The sequence below is a fragment of the Arachis ipaensis genome, chromosome B1 (assembly GCF_059453495.1).
Source record: "Arachis ipaensis isolate K30076 ecotype BB chromosome B1, ASM5945349v1, whole genome shotgun sequence".
NCBI lineage: Eukaryota > Viridiplantae > Streptophyta > Magnoliopsida > Fabales > Fabaceae > Arachis > Arachis ipaensis.
In genome coordinates this window covers 71,307,648-71,312,511 of record NC_142436.1, presented here as the reverse complement: position 1 = coordinate 71,312,511, position 4,864 = coordinate 71,307,648, and the positions used below count along the sequence as shown (strand labels likewise).

At 42.0% G+C, this 4,864-nt stretch overlaps 1 pseudogene; it reads left to right on the top strand.

Annotated features, from left to right (window-relative positions):
- The first annotated feature begins 821 nt into the window (after nucleotides 1-821).
- On the top strand, nucleotides 822-4,567 carry LOC148576978 (uncharacterized; annotated as a pseudogene).
- Nucleotides 4,568-4,864: the final 297 nt, after the last annotated feature.

Below are 4,864 nucleotides of genomic sequence, written 5' to 3'. Positions count from 1 at the left end.
TACATTTTTCTTCTTCTCCCTCCAAAACCCATAACCACCCTCCATCAACCAGCACCGCCACAGCCATTATCGCCGGCGAATTCCCTTTCACCATCACCAAACCCTTCCTTCTCTCTCAGCCGTTTCCTTTCCGGTCGCTGCACTTATGGCAGAATTTGGAGCCCTGTTTTGTGTGCTTCCCTGTGCTCTTCACCGTGCCACCCTCTGCCGCTGTAGAACCACTGTGGCACCGCCACCACTGGGCCAGTAGCGCCTCAGTTCTCTTCCAGTCGCTGCCAATTCCTTTTCCATTTCCATTTTTGCTCTCCCAGGTTCCATGTTCTTCCCCTTTCAATTTTACTCTATTTTTAAATTTTCTTTTAGTTCATTTTTCAAGTTTATATCAGTAGTTGATTAGTTTTTGTTTGATTAGGTTAGATAGAATTGCATGTGGTTAAGTAGTTAGGATGTGGTTAGAGGATTTAGGGCTGATTTTTGCTCTTTTTTTACTGTCTGAAATGGATGATTAAACACTGCTTGTCGAGTGATGATGATTTTGGTGCTCCATGCTTTCACATGCTGTTATTTGATACTATTATATATTGATCAATGCTGATGCTTTAATGTTACATGTTCACAATTTGTTTGCTCATTGCAACTCTTTGTTCTTGTCATGCATTGATGCTCAGTACATTGTGGATTATGCCTGCTGCTGTTCAAATGAAGATCACTATTGTTGTATTTTATTTCTTGCTCTAATCTAAACTTAATCACTCGATTCATGATGCTTAATTGTTTGAATTCATGTTGAATACTTATGATTGGTTGTTAAATTCAAAGAAATGAATGCTGCCCGTTATAAATTCTTACTTTTTCTTATTGGTGGCTAGTTTTAAAACAAACAATTCCTGCTACTGAGTCCTTATTTCAAATTGAACTTCATTCTTGGATTGAGCTATGTGTAATTGTTGAATATTTATCACTTGCAATTGACTACTGAATTCAATGAAGAAATGCTACCTGCATCTACTGCTTTTGTGCATTGTTGCTGATTTGGTGATGTGTTTCAAGTCATTATTTTTGTTCACTCTCAATGAAGGAATGCTGCTATGCTATTTTGAGCTATTTTGTTTTGCTTAATGTTATCTAAATCATATGGAATTACTGCTCGGTGCATCTGTTTGAATTCCTTCAAATTCTTGTGACTTGTTGTTTACTGCTGTTTTAATTCGGGAACGCTCAAAGTACTACTGGAATGCTGTCGAACTTTTCTAAAATCTTTATGCTATTAATTTCCAATTGTGAACTGAATTTGGCATATTTTAAATTTATTCCTACTTGATTACTGCCAAATTCAATTCATGAATTGGTCGGCTAGCATTTTCAGCCCATCTTTGCTTCCCTTTATTTGAACTACTTGCTTGATGGTGACAAGGAACTATTTGGCGAAATTCTGTGTCAAATAGAACCTTGATTGTCCAAGCGATTTTGAACCTCTTTTCTGTTTTTAATTTTGTTTCAAGTTAGGTCAATACCCTTCTATTTCTGTTTTTCTGTCTGTTTGCTTATTTTCCTGCTTTTCTTTCCTCTACTTTATTTAATATTCTGTATCCTGTAATTTCTATTTTCAGGATGTCTAACAGAGGGAAAGGCAGCCAAGGTTACCTCAAGTAAGAGGAAAAGGTCGCAGCCATCCACTGAATCGGTGACCTCAGGCTTATCTGAGCGGATGCTTAATGAGAAGGATAAGGCTGACCAAGCTACGCCGTCTAACATCCCATATAAGTTTTCCAACCTATACTGTGAGCTCAGATTTGAGCACTTTGATAAGCAGAACCTCATTGTGGAAAAGAGACTAGATGTACCCTCCGATCTGAAGCAGTATACTGAGCGTTGGATTGCGGAGAGGGGTTGGTTATTTCTTGACAGAGAGCTAGTGCGAGTGAATGAGACTTGGGTCTGAGAGTTCTATTGCAATTACTACCGAGCGACCCTTGATGCCGTTCATCTCAGAGACATGCAGATTCTGGTTACAGAGGAGGCTATTGAGGACATCCTCCACTTTTAGCCTATGATCAGTGATAAAGATGCCTTCCATCAGGCCGAGGAGGATATTAAATGCATGTCTTTTGATTGGGATGCAGTGTATTGTACGGTTGCCCTTCCTGATACCCCTTGGGAGCAAGGATCCAAGAAAGAGACTTCGAGAGGCATTAAGTTCGACTATCTGATGAAAGAAGCCAAGCTGTGGCAGCAGATTCTATGTACCTATGTCATGCCCAGTACTCATGCTACTAAGATCCCGGCTGATATAATAGTTCTGATTTGGTGTGTCTTAGAGAAGGAGTTGTACCTTCCACGCCTCATCAGGAGATACATGTACCGGGCCAATATCAGAGGCAACTTGCCATTCGCTTGTTTGGTCACACAGCTAGCTCATCGGGCTGAGGTACCCTGGGAGCAGGGCGATGAGGCACTGGCCGCTCACAGTAAGGAAAAGGTTATTGGTATGCGAAATTGCTACTCAGGTTGTGAATTGTTGTTCGAAATTGATTCCCTAGCAATGGCACCAAAAATGGATGCACAGGACCATGGTCTAAACATATCTTTACAACTTCGCATAACTAACTAGCAAGTGCACTGGGTCGTCCAAGTAATACCTTACGTGAGTAAGGGTCGAATCCCACGGAGATTGTTGGTATGAAGCAAGCTATGGTCACCTTGTAAATCTAGTCAGGCGGATATAAAATAATAATGGAGTTTTCGAAAGTAATTAATAAAATAGGGATAGAAATACTTATGTAAATCATTGGTGAGAATTTCAGATAAGCGAATAGAGATGCTTTTGTTCCTCTGAACCTCTGCTTTCCTGTTATCTTCATCCAATCAGTCTTATTCCTTTCCATGGCTGGCTTTATGTGATACATCACCACTGTCAATGGCTACTTTCGGTCATCTCTCGGGAAAATGATCCAATGCCCTGTCACGGCACGGCTAATCGTCTGGAGGCATCACCCTTGTCAATGGCTTCATCTTATCCTCTCAGTGAAAATGGTCAACGCACCCTGTCACGGCACGGCTATTCATCTGTCGGTTCTCGATCATGCTGGAATAGGATTTACTATCCTTTTGCGTCTGTCACTAACGCCCTGCAATCGCGAGTTAGGAGCTCGTCACAGTCATTCATTCATTGAATCCTACTCGGAATACCACAGACAAGGTTTAGACTTTCCAGATTCTCTTGAATGCCGCCATCATTCTAGCTTACACCACGAAGATTCTGGTTAGGAGATCTAAGAGATACTCATTCAGTCGAAGGTAGAACGGAAGTGGTTGTCAAGCATGCGTTCATAGGGAATGATGATGATTGTCACGTTCATCACATTCAGATTGAAGTACGAATGAATATCTTGGTATCGAAACAAGATGAATTGAATAGAAAACAGTAGTACTTTGCATTAATCTTTGAGGAACAGCAGAGCTCCACACCTTAATCTATGGAGTGTAGAAACTCTACCGTTAAAAATACATAAGTGAAAGTCCAGGCATGGCTGAGAGGCCAGCCCTCAAATGTGATCTAAGATAGCATACAACTGATCAAAGATGCCTAATACAATAGTAAAAGGTCCTATTTATAATAAACTAGCTACTAGGGTTTACAGAAGTAAGTAATTGATGCATAAATCCACTTTCGGGGTCCACTTGGTGTGTGCTTGGGCTGAGCTTGAGTGTTGCACGTGTAGAGGTCCTTCTTGGAGTTGAACGTCAGCTTTTGTGCCATTTTGGGCGTTCAACTCTGGTTTTGGCTCCTTTTCTGGCGCTGGACGCCGGATTTGGGCAGAAAGCTGGCGTTGAACGCCAGTTTACGTCATCTATTCTTGGCTAAAGTATGGACTATTATATATTGATGGAAAGCCCTGGATGTCTAATTTCCAACTCAATTGGAAGCGCGCCATTTCGAGTTCTGTAGCTCCAGAAAATCCACTTTGAGTGCAGGGAGGTTAGAATCCAGCAGCATCAGCAGTCCTTCTTCAACCTCTGAATCTGATTTCTGCTCAAGTCCCTCAATTTCAGCCAGAAAATAACTGAAATCACAGAAAAACACACAAACTCATAGTAAAGTCCAGAAATGTGAATTTAACATAAAAACTAATGAAAACATCCCTCAAAGTAACTAGATTCTACTAAAAACATACTAAAAACAATGTCAAAAAGCGTATAAATTATCCGCTCATCAGTTATTCCTTAGGGTGACTGATTTGGTGACCGCCTAGTAGCCCGGCGCAGAGACCGAGCAGCCATAGCAGCAGCTACTGAGCTGGCTACTTCTTCAGCTGCAGCAGGACCATCTGCACCATCTCAACTAGCACCTTCATCTGCATCACAGCAGGTCTACCATCTTGTGCAGCACCGCTTTGAGCACCTTGATCAGATGGAGCACTGCAATCAGCGACGCTATGAGCAGTATGAGCGTTGCAATAGGCGACGCTATGCACATCTGAAGCTGATTGTGACTTCGGGGCGTACTGACATCCTCTCTGAGCTTGACACACCCTCGGAGCACTCTGAGCAGGAGGAGGATGAGTAGGTAGTGGCCCAGCAGAAGGAGACTCATGCTGAGCATCCTACAGAGCCACAGGCACCTACACAGCCACAGCCGACAGAGCCAAAGGCACATCCTTCGACAGGCGACGATAGAGATGTAGCCGATGATCATTCACACCTACCTTGATTGAGAGCATCGAGGACGACGCTGTGATTTAAGTGTGGGGAGGTCGCCATCATCGGCGGAGTCTATATTTTGGTGAACTATTTCACACTTTTGTTCTATTTTGCTTTATTTTGTTCTAATTTTCTTTTAGTACTTGCACATTTTTATCTTATT